At 50.6% G+C, this 18,418-nt stretch overlaps 1 protein-coding gene across 8 annotated transcripts in view; it reads left to right on the top strand.

The window, feature by feature from the left end:
- The window catches only part of rgs3a (regulator of G protein signaling 3a), a 453,555-nt gene that overhangs the window by 348,331 nt on the left and 86,806 nt on the right, over window positions 1-18,418 (top strand). The window contains exon 1 of one of the 8 annotated variants that reach the window (XM_059994034.1): window positions 15,076-15,271. The exons of the other annotated variants lie outside the window; for them this stretch is intronic. The gene's annotated coding sequence lies outside the window, so the exon portion shown is untranslated. Of the gene's footprint in view, window positions 1-15,075; window positions 15,272-18,418 lie in introns of those variants that run through there. 8 annotated transcript variants of the gene reach the window in all.

Below are 18,418 nucleotides of genomic sequence, written 5' to 3'. Positions count from 1 at the left end.
CGAATGTTGTTCCACTATTCAAGAAAGGGAGTAGAGATAGCCCAGGAAATTATAGACCAGTGAGTCTTACTTCAGTGGTTGGTAAGTTGATGAAGAAGATCCTGAGAGGCAGGATTTATGAACATTTGGAGAGGCAGAATATGATTAGGAATAGTCAGCCTTACGAGCCTGACTGAATTTTTTGAGGATGTGACTAAAGACATTGATGATGGTAGAGCAGTAGATGTAGCGCATATGGATTTCAGCAAGGCATTTGACAAGATAGCAGGTACCCCATGTAAAGCTTATTGAGAAAGTAAGGAGGCATGGAATCCAAGGGGACATTGCTTTGTGGATCCAGAACTGGCTTGCCCACGGAAGGATAAGAGTGGTTGTAGATCGGTAATACTCTGCATTGAGGTCAGTCATTAGTGGTGTGCCTCAGGGATTTGTTCTGGGACCTCTACTCTTTGTGATTTTTATAAATGACCTGGATGAAGAAGTGGAGGGATGGGTTAGTAAATTAATGTAAGTAAATGTGGTTAAGAAGGCAAACGGTGCATTTTCCTTCATCTATCGTGGGATTGAGTTCAGGAGCCGAGGGGTAATGTTGCAGCTATATAGAACCCTGGTCAGACCCCACCTGGAGTACTGTGCTCAGTTCTGGTCGCCTCACTAGGTGACCTTATAGAGGTGTATAAGATGATGAGAGGCATTGATCGTGTTGAAAGTCGAAGGCTTTTTCCCAGGGTCAGAATAGTTGCTAGGGTCGGCTAGCACGAGAAGGCATAGTTTTAAGGTGCTTGGAAGCAGGTACAGAGGAGATGACAGGAGTAAGTTTTTTTACGCAGAGAGTGGGCTGCCGGTGACGGTGTTGGAGGCAGATACGATAGGGTCTTTTAAGAGACTCCTAGAAACATGGAAAACCTACAGCACAATACGGGCCCTTTGGCCCAAAAAGTTGTGCTGAACATGTCCTTACCTTAGAAATTACTAGGCTTACCCATAGCCCTCTTTTTTCTAAGCTCCATGTACCTATCCAGAAGTCTCTTAAAAGACCCTATCGTATCCGCCTCCATCACCGTTGCTGGCAGCCCATTCCACGCACTCACCATTCTCTGAGTAAAAAACTCACCCCTGACATCTCCTCTGTACCTACTCCCCAGCACATTAAACCTGTGTCCTCTTGTGGCAACCATTTCAGCCCTGGGAAAAAGCCTCTGTCTATCGACACTATCCAGGCAACGTCCTTGTAAATCTCCTCTGCACCCTTTCTATGGCTTCCACATCCTTCCTGTAGTGAGGCGACCAGAACCGAGCACAGTACTCCAGGTGGGGTCTGACCAGCGTCCTGGACAGGTGGAAGTGTCTAACGTGAGGGTCTAGAATTTTATGGTGATTGGAGGGATGTATGGGGGATGGTGCAGGGGGTTTGATGCTGAGAGTGGTGGGTGTATGTGTTGCCAAGGGTGGTGGTACAGGAAGATACATTAAGGACAGTTTAGAGACTCCTAGATAGCCACATGGATGATTGAAAAGTGGAGGGCTGTGTGGAGGATAGTGTTAAATTGATCTTAGAGTAATGTTAAAAAGTTTTGTATGACATTATGGGGCTGAAGGCCTGTACTCAGCTGTACTGTTCTATGTTTGTCTAATATCTGGAGATCGATCAACACCTATATTGAACACAGTCACTAATTAAACCACCGCAGTCTTCTGAGGTAATGAATTCCAAAGTCTCGCCACCCTTTGTTGCACCAGTTCTGATGTGGAATGGAAAATCTTTAATTGCTCCCCATTCTGCTCTAATTGCCATGCTGTTGCATTTAAAGATTAGCTTTTACTTGTCATTGTACATTGTGAAAAGCATCGTTTGCATCAACGGCCAACACAGTCCGAGGCTGCGTTGGAGCCAGTTCGCGAGTCTCACAGTGCTTCCAGCACAAACGTAACTTGTCCGTAACCCGTATGTCTCTGAGATGTGAGGGGAAACCGAACGCCCGGAGAAACCCGGAGGATGTGCAAACTCCTCACAGGCAGCCGCTGGAATTGAACCCCAATGACTGGCGCTGTCAGGTGTTATGCTGAACGCTATGCTACTGTGACTATGTCCCATTGCAACCTTTTACAACCTGGACCTCACGCCCATGTAGTTCTGTGTCACTGGCAAACTGAGAAATGCTATACCTGTGGTCTTCAAACTGACCGCAGAGAAACGGGATGGACCCAAGCACAAGGCTGCTGTGCTGCCCAGCCAAGTCACACCCTTCTCCTCCTACTCCTTGTCGTCTGTCGGTTAACCAGCTCAACAAGCATGCAGTTATATTCATGCTAGCAAACACCTTTTAATGAAGCTGTGTAAGAGTTGTTCACTCTTTGTGTTCATAGTCAACGCTTTCTGCGCTATTCTATTTCATTCCCGATAGGACTGTTGCCTCTCATGACATTCTGGGGTGGAAAGCCACTACAGTGACTGAGGGGCTTCCTCCCCCCGTCTGGCCCCTCCCTCTCCAGTAGCAGGAGAACCCTACACCGAGGTCCTTCCCCAGTAAGCCCTTGCAGTGGCCTCAGCGTGTTCCACAGCCTGGAGCGTGCCAGTCGGCAGCATTCTCCCATGGACATCTCAACACTCGGACAGGCCAAAGAGGGCCTTTCACCGCCACCTGACGGAATTGTATTGGCCTTAGTCCCATGTCTCCCACATTGGTCACCAGCCTCCTGCCCAGGGATTTATCAGAAACTGTCTGGAATTCCAAATACACAACATCCACTGGTTTCCTATCACCTGCTCTGTTGAAACAGCAGTGAACTCCCGCAGATTAGTCAAACATGTTTATTTATGTTAGTTATAGGGATGTGTAAGCCTCACTGTTCACTCAGCTCTCACTTACAGCTCCAGGTAACTGTAGGCATGTAGCAGCGGCGACACCCTGGTAGCGCTGTTCCAGCTGGCAGGTTCAACCAGGAGAGGGCAGCCGACAGGCCTCACTAGGCCAAATAATGACTACCGTCCAGTGGCCCTGACCTCACACACCATGAATACCATTGAGAGGCTGGCCCTGACTCACCTCTGACCCCTGGTCAGATCAGGCCTCAATCCCCTGCAGTTTGCCTACAGGGAACACACTGGAGTCGATGATACTGTCATCTACCTGCTGAATAGAGCATACTCCCATTTGGATAAGCAGGGCTGCACTGTGAGGATCCTATTTTTGATTTCTCAAGTGCCCTCAATACCATACTGTCCTCATTACTGGGAGAAAAGCTCTTCTCAATGCAGGTTGGCACTTGCATTGTATCCTGGAGAATGGACTGCCTGACAGGCAGACCACAGTGTGTGCAGCTTCAGAGCTGTGTGTCAGACACGGTTGTGTACTGGTGCCCCACAGGGGGCTGTGTAAGACACGGTTGTGTACTGGTGCCCCACAGGGGGCTGTGTCAGACACGGTTGTGTACTGGCACCCCACAGGGGACTGTGTCAGACACGGTTGTGTACTGGTGCCCCACAGGGACTGTGTCAGACACGGTTGTGTACTGGTGCCCCACAGGGGACTGTATCAAACACGGTTGTGTACTGGCGCCCCACAGGGGGCTGTGTCAGACACGGTTGTGTACTGGCACCCCACAGGGGACTGTGTCAGACACGGTTGTGTACTGGTGCCCCACAGGGACTGTGTCAGACATGGTTGTGTACTGGTGCCCCACAGGGGACTGTGTCAGACACGGTTGTGTACTGGTGCCCCACAGGGACAGTGTCAGACACGGTTGTGTACTGGTGCCCCACAGGGGACTGTATCAAACACGGTTGTGTACTGGCGCCCCACAGGGGGCTGTGTCAAACACGGTTGTGTACTGGTGCCCCACAGGGACTGTGTCAGACACGGTTGTGTACTGGTGCCCCACAGGGACTGTGTCAGACAAGGTTGTGTACTGGTGCCCCACAGGGACTGTGTCAGACATGGTTGTGTACTGGTGCCCCACAGGGGACTGTGTCAGACACAGTTGTGTACTGGCGCCCCACAGGGACTCTGTCAGACACGGTTGTGTACTTGTGCCCCACAGGGGGCTGTGTCATACACGGTTGTGTACTGGCGCCCCACAGGGACTGTGTCAGACATGGTTGTGTACTTGTGCCCCACAGGGACTGTGTCAGACACGGTTGTGAACTGGCGCCCCACAGGGACTGTGTCAGACATGGTTGTGTACTGCTGCCCCACAGGGACTGTGTCAGACATGGCTGTGTACTGGTGCCCCACAGGGGACTGTGTCAGACATGGTTGTGTACTGCTGCCCCACAGGGGACTGTGTCAGACACAGCTGTGTACTGGTGCCCCACAGGGACTGTGTCAGACACGGTTGTGTACTTGTGCCCCACAGGGGACTGTATCAAACACGGTTGTGTACTGGCACCCCACAGGGGACTGTGTCAGACACGGTTGTGTACTGGTGCCCCACAGGGGACTGTATCAAACACGGTTGTGTACTGGCGCCCCACAGGGACTGTGTCAGATATGGTTGTGTACTGGTGCCCCACAGGGACTCTGTCAGACATGGTTGTGTACTGGTGCCCCACAGGGACTGTGTCAGACATGGTTGTGTACTGGTGCCCCACAGGGACTGTGTCAGACATGGTTGTGTACTAGTGCCCCACAGGGGACTGTGTCAGACACAGTTGTGTACTGGCGCCCCACAGGGACTCTGTCAGACACGGTTGTGTACTTGTGCCCCACAGGGGGCTGTGTCATACACGGTTGTGTACTGGCGCCCCACAGGGACTGTGTCAGACATGGTTGTGTACTTGTGCCCCACAGGGACTGTGTCAGACACGGTTGTGAACTGGCGCCCCACAGGGACTGTGTCAGACATGGTTGTGTACTGCTGCCCCACAGGGACTGTGTCAGACATGGCTATGTACTGGTGCCCCACAGGGGACTGTGTCAGACATGGTTGTGTACTGCTGCCCCACAGGGGACTGTGTCAGACACAGCTGTGTACTGGTGCCCCACAGGGACTGTGTCAGACACGGTTGTGTACTTGTGCCCCACAGGGACTGTGTCAGACACGGTTGTGTACTGCTGCCCCACAGGGGACTGTGTCAGACACAGCTGTGTACTGGTGCCCCACAGGGACTGTGTCAGACACGGTTGTGTACTGGCGCCCCACAGGGACTGTGTCAGACATGGTTGTGTACTTGTGCCCCACAGGGACTGTGTCAGACACGGTTGTGAACTGGCGCCCCACAGGGACTGTGTCAGACACGGTTGTGTACTGGTGCCACACAGGGGGCTGTGTCAGACACGGTTGTGTACTGGCACCCCACAGGGGACTGTGTCAGACACGGTTGTGTACTGGTGCCCCACAGGGACTGTGTCAGACACGGTTGTGTACTGGTGCCCCACAGGGGACTGTATCAAACACGGTTGTGTACTGGCGCCCCACAGGGGGCTGTGTCAGACACGGTTGTGTACTGGCACCCCACAGGGGACTGTGTCAGACACGGTTGTGTACTGGTGCCCCACAGGGACTGTGTCAGACATGGTTGTGTGCTGGTGCCCCACAGGGGACTGTGTCAGACACAGTTGTGTACTGGTGCCCCACAGGGACAGTGTCAGACACGGTTGTGTACTGGTGCCCCACAGGGGACTGTATCAAACACGGTTGTGTACTGGCGCCCCACAGGGGGCTGTGTCAAACACGGTTGTGTACTGGTGCCCCACAGGGACTGTGTCAGACACGGTTGTGTACTGGCACCCCACAGGGGAATGTGTCAGACACGGTTGTGTACTGGCACCCCACAGGGGACTGTGTCAGACACGGTTGTGTACTGGTGCCCCACAGGGGACTGTATCAAACACGGTTGTGTACTGGCACCCCACAGGGGACTGTGTCAGACACGGTTGTGTACTGGTGCCCCACAGGGGACTGTATCAAACACGGTTGTGTACTGGCGCCCCACAGGGACTGTGTCAGATATGGTTGTGTACTGGCGCCCCACAGGGACTCTGTCAGACATGGTTGTGTACTGGTGACCACAGGGGGCTGTGTCAGACACGGTTGTGTACTGGTGCCCCACAGGGGACTGTGTCAGACACAGTTGTGTACTGGCGCCCCACAGGGACTCTGTCAGACACGGTTGTGTACTTGTGCCCCACAGGGGGCTGTGTCATACACGGTTGTGTACTGGCGCCCCACAGGGACTGTGTCAGACATGGTTGTGTACTTGTGCCCCACAGGGACTGTGTCAGACACGGTTGTGAACTGGCGCCCCACAGGGACTGTGTCAGACATGGTTGTGTACTGCTGCCCCACAGGGACTGTGTCAGACATGGCTGTGTACTGGTGCCCCACAGGGACTGTGTCAGACACGGTTGTGTACTGGTGCCCCACAGGGACTGTGTCAGACACAGCTGTGTACTGGTGCCCCACAGGGACTGTGTCAGACACGGTTGTGTACTGCTGCCCCACAGGGGACTGTGTCAGACACAGCTGTGTACTGGTGCCCCACAGGGACTGTGTCAGACACGGTTGTGTACTGGCGCCCCACAGGGACTGTGTCAGACATGGTTGTGTACTGGCGCCCCACAGGGGACTGTGTCAGACACGGTTGTGTACTGGTGCCCCACAGGGACTGTGTCAGACATGGTTGTGTACTGGTGCCCCACAGGGGACTGTGTCAGACACGGTTGTGAACTGGCGCCCCACAGGGGACTGTGTCATACACGGTTGTGTACTGGCGCCCCACAGGGACTGTGTCAGACATGGTTGTGTACTGGCGCCCCACAGGGACTGTGTCAGACATGGTTGTGTACTGGCACCCCACAGGGGAATGTGTCAGACACGGTTGTGTACTGGTGCCCCACAGGGACTGTGTCAGACATGGTTGTGTACTGGCGCCCCACAGGGACTGTGTCAGACATGGTTGTGTACTGGTGCCCCACAGGGAACTGTGTCAGACACGGTTGTGTACTGGTGCCCCACAGGGACTGTGTCAGACATGGTTGTGTACTGGCGCCCCACAGGGATTGTGTCAGACATGGTTGTGTACTGGCGCCCCACAGGGACTGTGTCAGACATGGTTGTGTACTGGCACCCCACAGGGGACTGTGTCAGACATGGTTGTGTACTGGTGCCCCACAGGGGACTGTGTCAGACACGGTTGTGAACTGGCGCCCCACAGGGACTGTGTCAGACACGGTTGTGAACTGGCGCCCCACAGGGACTGTGTCAGACATGGTTGTGTACTGGTGCCCCACAGGGACTGTGTCAGACACGGTTGTGTACTTGTGCCCCACAGGGACTGTGTCAGACACGGTTGTGAACTGGCGCCCCACAGGGGACTACGTCAGACACGGTTGTGTACTGGCGCCCCACAGGGGACTGTGTCAGACACGGTTGTGAACTGGCGCCCCACAGGGGACTACGTCAGACACGGTTGTGAACTGGTGCCCCACAGGGGACTACGTCAGACACGGTTGTGTACTGGTGCCCCACAGGTACTGTGTCAGACACGGTTGTGAACTGGCGCCCCACAGGGGACTACGTCAGACACGGTTGTGAACTGGTGCCCTACAGGGGACTACGTCAGACACGGTTGTGTACTGGTTCCCCACAGGGACTGTGTCAGACATGGTTGTGAACTGGCGCCCCACAGGGACTGTGTCAGACATGGTTGTGTACTGGTGCCCCACAGGGACTCTGTCAGACACGGTTGTGTACTGCTGCCCCACAGGGACTGTGTCATACATGGTTGTGAACTGGCGCCCCACAGGGACTGTGTCAGACACGGTTGTGTACTGCTGCCCCACAGGGGACTGTGTCAGACACGGTTGTGTACTGGCACCCCACAGGGGACTGTGTCAGACACGGTTGTGTACTGGTGCCCCACAGGGGGCTATGTCATACACGGTTGTGTACTGGTGACCACAGGGGACTGTGTCAGACACGGTTGTGTACTGGTGCCCCACAGGGGGCTATGTCATACACGGTTGTGTACTGGTGCCCCACAGGGGGCTGTGTCAGACACGGTTGTGTACTGGTGCCCCACAGGTACTGTGTCACACACGGTTGTGTACTGGTGACCACAGGGGACTGTGTCAGACACGGTTGTGTACTGGTGCCCCACAGGGGGCTATGTCATACACGGTTGTGAACTGGTGCCCCACAGGGGACTACGTCAGACACGGTTGTGTACTGGTGCCCCACAGGTACTGTGTCACACACGGTTGTGTACTGGTGACCACAGGGGACTGTGTCAGACACGGTTGTGTACTGGTGCCCCACAGGGGGCTATGTCATACACGGTTGTGTACTGGTTCCCCACAGGGACTGTGTCAGACATGGTTGTGAACTGGCGCCCCACAGGGACTGTGTCAGACATGGTTGTGTACTGGTGCCCCACAGGGACTGTGTCAGACACGGTTGTGTACTGCTGCCCCACAGGGACTGTGTTATACATGGTTGTGAACTGGCGCCCCACAGGGACTGTGTCAGACACGGTTGTGTACTGCTGCCCCACAGGGGACTGTGTCAGACACGGTTGTGTACTGGCGCCCCACAGGGGACTGTGTCAGACACGGTTGTGTACTGGTGCCCCACAGGGGACTGTGTCAGACACGGTTGTGTACTGGTTCCCCACAGGGACTGTGTCAGACATGGTTGTGTACTTGCGCCCCTCAGGGACTGTGTCAGACATGGTTGTGTACTGGCGCTCCACAGGGACTGTGTCAGACACGGTTGTGTACTTGTGCCCCACAGAGACTGTGTCAGACATGGTTGTGTACTTGCGCCCCACAGGGACTGTGTCAGACATGGTTGTGTACTTGCGCCCCACAGGGACTGTGTCCGACATGGTTGTGTACTGGCGCTCCACAGGGACTGTGTCAGACACGGTTGTGTACTGGTGACCACAGGGGACTGTGTCAGACACGGTTGTGTACTGGTGCCCCACAGGGACTGTGTCAGACACGGTTGTGTACTGGTGCCCCACAGGGGACTGTGTCAGACACGGTTGTGTACTGGTGCCCCACAGGGGACTGTGTCAGACACGGTTGTGTACTGGTGCCCCACAGGGACTGTGTCAGACACGGTTGTGTACTGGTGCCCAACAGGGGACTGTGTCAGACACGGTTGTGTACTGGTGCCCCACAGGGACTGTGTCAGATATGGTTGTGTACTGGTGCCCCACAGGGGGCTGTGTCAGACAGGGTTGTGTACTGGTGCCCCACAGGGGGCTGTGTCAGACACGGTTGTGTACTGGTACCCCACAGGGACTGTGTCAGACACGGTTGTGTACTGGTGCCCCACAGGGGACTGTGTCAGATATGGTTGTGTACTGGTGCCCCACAGGGGGCTGTGTCAGACATGGTTGTGTACTGGTGCCCCACAGGGGGCTGTGTCAGACATGGTTGTGTACTGGTGCCCCACAGGGACTGTGTCAGACATGGTTGTGTACTGGTGCCCCACAGGGGACTGTGTCAGACACGGTTGTGTACTGGTGCCCCACAGGGACTGTGTCAGACACGGTTGTGTACTGGTGCCCCACAGGGAACTGTGTCAGACATGGTTGTGTACTGGTGCCCCACGGGGACTGTGTCAGACATGGTTGTGTACTGGTGCCCCACAGGGAACTGTGTTAGACATGGTTGTTTACTGGTGCCCCACAGGGGGCTGTGTCAGACATGGTTGTGTACTGGTGCCCCGCAGGGGACTGTGTCAGACATGGTTGTGTACTGGTGCCCCACAGGGACTCTGTCAGACACGGTTGTGTACTGGTGCCCCACAGGGGACTGTGTCAGACACGGTTGTGTACTTGCGCCCCACAGGGACTGTGTCAGACATGGTTGTGTACTGGCGCCCCACAGGGGACTGTGTTAGACACAGTGGTGTACTGGTGCCCCACAGGGGGCTATGTCATACACGGTTGTGTACTGGCGCCCCACGGGGACTGTGTCACACACGGTTGTGTACTGGTGCCCCACAGGGACTGTGTCAGACATGGTTGTGTACTGGTGCCCCACAGGGACTGTGTCACACACGGTTGTGTACTGGTGCCCCACAGGGACTGTGTCAGACATGGTTGTGTACTGGTTCCCCATAGGGACTGTGTCAGACACGGTTGTGTACTGGTGCCCCACAGGGACTGTGTCAGACACGGTTGTGTACTGGTTCCCCACAGGGACTGTGTCAGACACGGTTGTGTACTGGTGCCCCACAGGGACTGTGTCAGATATGGTTGTGTACTGGTGCCCCACAGGGACTGTGTCAGACACGGTTGTGTACTGGTGCCCCACAGGGACTGTGTCAGACACGGTTGTGTACTGGTGCCCCACAGGGGACTGTGTCAGACAGGGTTGTGTACTGGTGCCCCACAGGGACTGTGTCAGACACGGTTGTGTACTGGTGCCCCACAGGGACTGTGTCAGACACGGTTGTGTACTGGTGCCCCACAGGGACTGTGTCACACACGGTTGTGTACTGGTGCCCCACAGGGGGCCGTGTCAGACACGGTTGTGTATAGGTGCCCCACAGGGGACTGTGTCGGACACTGTTGTGTACTGGTGCCCCTCAGGGGACTGTGTCAGACATGGTTGTGTACTGGTGCCCCACAGGGACTGTGTCAGACACGGTTGTGTACTGGTGCCCCACAGGGACTGTGTTGGCTCCTTTCCTGTTCACTTTGTGTACTTCAGGTAAAACACCAAGTCTTGTCATCTGCAGACATACTCTGATGACTCTATAGTACCGGTCGATAAAGGAGGATGAACACAGGGCCCTTGTGGAGGACTCTGTCACATGGTGCAAGCTGAAGCATCTGTATCTCAACATCAGTCAGACAAAGGAGATGGTGATGGACTTTAGGAAGTCTAACCCTGCACTGCTCTCTGTTACTATTACTGTTACTATGTGGACATGGTGAGGACCTACAAGTACCTGGGGTGCACCTGGATGACAGACTTGGGCGGAGCACCAGCACAGAGGCTGTGTACAGGAAGGGCCTCTACTTCCTGAGGAGACCAAGGTCCCTTGGAGTATGCAGGCCTCTCCTTCACACATTCTACCAGTCTGTTGTTGCTAGTACAATCCTCTATGTGGTGGTGAGCTGGGGCAACGACATCAAAACGGGTGATGGCAACAGGCTGAATAAACTGATTAGAAAGGCTGGCTCTGTTATAGGAGTCAAACTGGACACACTGGAGGCTGTGGTAGAACAAAGGACCGTACGGAAAATCCTGGCAATTCTGGACAATGTTTCTCACCCTCTGCATGTCACTTTGGCTGAGCAGAGGAGCTCTTTTAGTAATAGACCAAGACAACTGCACTGCTCCAAAGAGCATAATATGAGGTCATTCTTACCCTCAGCCAATAGTCTCTATAATGTGTCAACCTATAGCTGGGGAAGTGATGACCCTTCCTGTTAAATTGTTGGAGTTAATTTATTTTTTATTCTTTCTTACTACCCTTCTAATATTTGTATATCTGTGTACTTGTAATGCGACTGTGACACTGTCATTTCCCTCGGGATCGATAAACTATCTATCTGTCTATCAATCCATTCATCACTTGGTGAGATAGGGACATGCCTGTCCTAGCATGTGAAGTCATCTCCAGCGGATGAGATCAACTGTGAAGTCCAATGGCCGGGAAGGCAGGTCTGCAACGCTCATTGGGGAGGAAAGAGCACGACGAGGCACAGAAGGTATGGTCATCTACTGCAATCAAGGAAGACCCCAGTTGTGACAATTACTCTTTCCACCCTGTTCCAGAGTGCAATGGCTTTTCCACTTTAAAAGCTCTCTTGCCCAGCTCTCCTGTCTTTGCTGGATCCGCAGACAACCAATCAATGGATTTGATGGAAGTGTGCCCGGAGACTGGGAGAGAAACTGAAGGATTGAGATCATACACAGAGCAGCAGAACATCAATCTTCACTGATCCATCATGCAGTCACTGGGGGAAATGAATTACAAAGCCAGCGCATTATATCGTTCCTTCTTTGTTGACGGAAAGAAATTCAAGGCTAATGGCTTGTATCCATGAGGTAGTGATGCTAATTTTGAGTGGTTATTGGATATGAACTAAAGGAAAATGTAAATTAAGAGTTGAGTACTGTGTTATCTGATTTGATTTCTTCAGAAATAGAAGCCAGTTGAAATGTTACCCCTAACAAAACATATTGTGAGAAGTGCTGGTAAAGAGGGTTTCAGTTACTGGATAAAAAGGCAGAAACCCTCCCCATCATTGACCCTGACACAGGAGTCTAAATTCCTTAATGGGAGCTGATGGATTTAAATTCAAGTAATTAAATTAATCAGGAATGAAAATAAAATCTAGTCTTCTTGGCAGTAAAAAAAAGGCCAGTGAAAGTAGTGGATGCAGCCCAGTCCATCACAGGCAAAGCCCTCCCCACCACTGAGCTCATCTGCCAGGAATTCTGTCACTAAAAAGCAACGTCCGCCATCAAGGAGACTGACCACCCAGGCCAGGCTCTCTTCTCGCTGCTGCCACCAGGAAGAAGGTCTGAAAGCCTCAGGACTCACACCACCAGGTCCAGGAGCAATTACTACTCCTCAACCATCAGACTCTTGAACTACTGTGGATGACTTCACTCACCTCAATGCTGAATTGATTCTGCAACCTATAGACTTACCTTCAGGGACTCTGCAACTCATGCTTTCAAATAACATCTATTTATTTACTTATTTGAAAAATTAACTTCTTTGTTTGTCAGTCTTTGTTCATGTATAGTTTTCCACGAATTCTATTGTATTTATTTACTTTCCTGTAAAGCCTGCGAGAAAATGGATATGGTGATTTATACGTGCTTTGTTAATAAATTTACTTTGACATTCAAACATGAAACTTCAGGTTGTCACGAACCCTCCAGGTTTACTGATGTTGTTCGGGGAGGGGTACACCACCCCCCTTCCTCAGTCGCTGAACACACATCACCACAACTGTCTCTGACTGCCTCCACAACAAGTTGGCGCTTTCTGAGAATGCATGAATAAAGTGTGGAGGAACAGAGGGATCTTCTGGTCTATGTCCACAGATCTCACAAAGTTACTGCACAAGCTGATAGGTGGTTCAGAAGGCGTTTGGTGTGTTGGCCTTCGTTCGTCGGGGGACTGAGTTCAAGAGTCACAAGGTAACATTGCAGCTCCATAAACACGTGGAATATTGTGCTCATTTCTGGACACCTCAATATAGGAAGGATGTGGACGGTCTGGGAGTGGGTGCAGAGGAGATTTACCAGGATGGGGTCTGGATTAGAGAGCATGTCTGATGATAATAGGCTGAGTGAGCCAGGGCTTTTCCCTTTGGAGTCAATGAGGATGAGTGCTGACTTGCTAGATATGTAAAAGATGATAAGAGACATAGGTAAGAGTGGGCAGCCAGAGACTACACTTTCCCTAGGGGGAGAAATAGCTAATACTGGAAGGCATAATTTTAAAGAGATTGAAGGAAAGTACAGGGGGGTGTCAGAGGTAGATTGACAGTGGTGGGTGTATGGAACATGATGGGTGTGCAGACACATTAGGGACACTTAAGAAATTCTCAGATAGGCACATGGATGATAGAGAAAAATGGAGGTCTAGGTGGAAAGGATTAGATTGATCTTACAGTAGGTTAAAATGTGGGCTGAAAGGCCTGTACTGTGTGTAGGGTTCTGTGGTCTAGAGTGAAGTGCTGGGGTATGAAGCAGCTTGCTGTTCTGAAGGGTGAAGGTTGTGGGAGAGGGGGGAGATGGAGTATGGGAGAGAGGGAAGGGTGTGTGGGGGAGGGGGAGGGGTGTGTGGAGGAGAGGGGAGGGGTAGTATGGAAGAGAGGAGAGGGTGTGGGGAGAGCGGAGGGTATGTGAAGGAAAAGGGAGGGGGAGTATGGAAGAGAGGGGAGGGTGTGTGGGAAGGGGATAATGTTTGGTTGTAGGAGAAGGTCTGCAGGGGAGGGGCGGGGAGGGTGTGGAGGGAGGGAGTACACCCAGTAACATTTCTGGCTCAGGTGCACTTAATCAGTTTATGGGCACTTTATGGACACTGAGCTCATTTTATGGACATACAATCTCTCTCTCTCTCTCTCTCTCTCTCTCTCTCTCTCTCTCTCTCTCTCTCTCTCTCTCTCTCTCTCCATCTCTCTCTCCATCTCTCTCTCCATCTCTCTCTCCATCTCTCTCTCTCTCTCTCTCTCTCTCTCTCTCTCTCTCTCTCTCTCTCTATATATATATATATATATATATATATATATATATATATATAAATAGAAACTTTATTGTGTTTCTTTATAATATTTATTGTGTTTCTTATGCTGCAGTGGATCTGGATTAACAATCATTTTGTTATCTTTTACACTTGTATACTGAAGACTGACAATAAACAATTTTGAATCTTCATTCCTATGTGTGTGTCTGAAATGAGTGGTTCTGTGGTGTAACCTTGCCTTGAAGTTACTCTGGGATGTCACTGGGCTAATGTGTAAGACGTGTTTTCTGTGTTAAAGTACAATCGAGTTGAAGTAACTAAATGCTGAAGGAACTCAGTAAGTGGCCAAGACCTTTCATCAGGATTTGATAGGAAGGGGGAAGAAACATTGACTGTTTATTCTTTTCCATTGATGCTGCCCGACCTGCTGAGTTCCTCCAGCATTTTGTGTGTGATGCTCTGGATTTCCAGCATCGGCAGAATCTCTTGTGTTTATTATTTAGCTGAAATAAATGGGATCTGGTTGAACTAAACGGATGAATGTTGGAACTAACTGACATGACAGCGAGATGCTGCAAGTATTTGTACTGTTGTAACCTGGGGCGTATTTTACATTGTTGTGACCTCATGATTTACATTATTTACTGAACGAAATAGAAGAGTGTCGATTTGGTAATAAGTGCATTTTAATTGTTAAAAGTTGAGTATAGATTGCTGCATAATTTGTATGTGAGTGCAGTAAGTAATTCCTTTTGGGAACTGAATACAGGCAGGACTTGTATTAGGCATATGGGACACATAAGGAGTGTCTCGCTCTGAGCTTAGCACTTTGGCATGCGCATTGATAAACGAGGAGAGGTCTGACTTGCTGCTGACTACTGGATGTGTGTGGAGGTATGCTGTTCCTTATCTTCCCCTTCCTGTCCTCATCCTCCGACTTCTTATCCACAAGCATGTGCGAGAGCAGAGGGTTGTTAATATTTCACACTGGGGAAGTGTTCCGTGTGTGACTGGACAGCTTGTGAAGAATCGCCTTCTTGTGGCTTAATTTCCAGGGCTGCTCAATGCAGTCTTGGTTTCCCTGGCACTTGTTCTTCAGGTATGTTCCACTATATATCAATAAAATTACAGAGTTGTGCTTGCAATCTATAATTTATTAACTGTTTGGTAATTGTTCTCCAGAGCGGACCAATGGGTTATTGTGGCGGACGTACTGCAGTCTGAATTTACTCCGAGCGCTTAACAGAGGCTTGCTCCCTGGTTTTAATCTCTTCACTCTCACAGATCTTTAGCATGTTCTTGTAAATGTTAATTATTAAAGGCACATTAACTTTTGCTGTTCCTGATGGTTTGTTCGGTCCAGTTTGCGTTACAGTAATACCTGCTCCGTATTAGCTGGAAGGATTTTCAGCAGTCAGCTCCTTTGTGCTTTGCTATGCTCCGTTCTTTCAGCTTGAAGGGTGGCCAGCCATGCCTTCTCACGGTCAAACTTCCGATCCCCACGATCTACACAAGGATCCTTTCCCACCCCGTGTTCGGTATTATTTTACTTGCACGGCTTGTCTCCTTTTGCACACTGGTTCTTTGCCAGTCTTCATTTGCCTATATATATAATTTTTTTTGCAAATTCTATTGCATTTCATTTCATTATTCTCCTGTAAATACCTGCAAGAAAAATTAATCTCAGGGTGGTAAATGTTAACATACACACACTTTGATAATACGTTTATGTTGACTTTGAGGATCACTGTTGGGAAACACCATCCTTTATAGACGATTGTGACCCGAGAGGATTAATGTTTTACATAAAGTTAGGCTGCTAATCAATCTTTTGGAAGAAGAAAATTGAGGTGACTGTAAATGCAGCTCTTTCATCAAGAGTTTAGCTGCTCTGACAGCCAGTGTGTAATACTTACTGATAATTAAAAGCAGGTTGGTCATCAGTCGTTTCCGTAGTTCTTTACCTAGTGATTTTATTGAAATATATCTTGCACAAATATACTTTTTGCCAAGCTAGGTATTTTCTATGGGACCTGCCTGTCCTAGCATGTGAAGTCAGCTCCAGCACATTGTGTGGATGAGATCTCCAGCCAGCAATGTGGCTCTCTGACACTCCAGTAAGAGCCAGGGGCATGACACGGCACAGAAGATGTCATGGTCAACCCCTGCAACAAAGGATGTGCCCAGTTTGTGACGACTGCTCGTACCCAGACCCAAGCAAGTGGAACTGCCCCAGTGCAATGGCTTTTCCACTTTAACTCTCCCACACAGGTTTCCTGTCGTCATGGTTCACAACGACCATGTATTCTGGAATTGCATGAGCAACACCATTTTCGACTCAAGTGGTGGCAACAGCAGCAATATGAAATACGTATTGCCTCATTTGTCGAGGACTAAAATAGTGAACTGCTTGTTGGGCATGTGACGCGTGGCTCCCATACTGTCTTCACTGACCTGATGGTGAAGTCAGATCCATTCAGTTGATTGCAGTAGATATATTCTGAGACTGAGACAGTTTAGCCACATGTGCAATAAAGACAAGATTAGAAGTGCTGCCACAGTTAATGCAGCGTGGAAAGTGTGAGTGGAAAGTGTTGTGTAAGAACGTCGGTGTTCGCAACAGGATTCGGCCATCTGGCCTGTCGCTAGTCTTGAAACACTTCAGAGCTGTCGATTATCAGTCTTCCAACTCCATTCCATTGTTCTGGAGGCAGCTCCTGAGGCCAAGTCATCGGATATATATTGAAAGCAGAGGTTGATAGATTTTAAAGTTTGTTTTATTTGGAGATACAGTACGGTAACAGACCCGCCCCGCCCAATGAGCCCGCACCATCCAATTACACTCGTGATCAATTAACCTGCTAACCCTTATGTCTCTGTGACGTGAGTGGAAGTCAGAGCACCCAGAAGAAGTCCGTGTGGTGATGGGGAGAACATACAAATGCCCGACAGCCAACAGCAGGAATTGTGAAGCATTACAGTAACTGCTACGTCACTGTTGCTCAGTAAAGGTTCATCATCATCAAAGGGTATGGGGAGAAGGCAGGAGAATGAAGTCAAGAGGGATAATAATTCAGCCTTGATGGAATTGTGGAGCAGACTTGATGGGCCAAATGGCCTAATTCTGTCTTTTGGTCTTTTCAGCGCTTTCCCAAGAACCCTAATTTCTCCTCATTCCCAGAAATCTATCAATCTCTGCTTTGAATTATTTTAGTCTCCCTGTGGGGTAGGGAATTCCAAAGATTCATTATCCTAGGAACATAGAAAATAGGTGCAGGAGTAGGCCATTCGGCCCTTCGAGCCTGCACCGCCATTCAGTATGATCATGGCTGATCATCCAACTCAGAACCCTGTACCTGCTTTCTCTCCTTACCCCCGATCCCTTTAGCCACAAGGGCCATATCTAACTCCCTCTTAAATATAGCCAATGAACCGGCCTCAACTGTTTCCTGTGGCAGAGAATTCCACAGATTCACCACTCTCTGTGTGAAGAAGTTTCTCCTCATCTCAGTCCTAAAAGGCTTCCCCTTTATCCTTAAACTGTGACCCCTCGTTCTGGACTTCCCCAAAATCGGAAGCAATCTTCCTGCATCTAGCCTGTCCAATCCCTTTAGAATTTTATACGTTTCAATAAGATCCCCCCTCAATCTTCTAAATTCCAGTGAGTATAAGCCTAGTCGATCCAGTCTTTCTTCATATGAAAGTCCTGCCATCCCAGAAATCAATCTAGTGAACCTTCTCTGTACTCCCTCTATGACAAGAATGTCTTTCCTCAGATTAGGGGACCAAAACTGCACACAATACTCTAGGTGCAGTCTCACCAAGGCCTTGTACAACTGCAGTAGAACCTCCCTGCTCCTGTACTCAAATCCTTTTGCTATGAATGCCAACATACCATTTGCCTTTTTCACAGCCTGCTGTATCTGCATGCCCACCTTCAATGACTGGTGTACAATGACACCCAGGTTTCGTTGCATCTCCCCTTTTCCTAATCGGCCACCGTTCAGATAATAATCTGTTTTCCTGTTCTTGCAACCAAAGTGGATAACCTCACACTTATCCACATTAAATTGTATCTGCCATGAATTTGCCCACTCACCTAACATATCCAAGTCACCCTGCATCCTCTTAACATCCTCCTCACAGCTAACACCGCCACCCAGCTTCATGTCATCCGCAAACTTGGAGATGCTGCATTTAATTCCCTCGTCTAAATCATTAATATATATTGTAGACAACTGGGGTC

This window comes from Hypanus sabinus, chromosome 18, assembly GCF_030144855.1.
Source record: "Hypanus sabinus isolate sHypSab1 chromosome 18, sHypSab1.hap1, whole genome shotgun sequence".
Taxonomy (NCBI): domain Eukaryota; kingdom Metazoa; phylum Chordata; class Chondrichthyes; order Myliobatiformes; family Dasyatidae; genus Hypanus; species Hypanus sabinus.
Note: the sequence above shows the minus strand (reverse complement) of the source record. Positions and strands in the feature narration are given on the sequence as shown.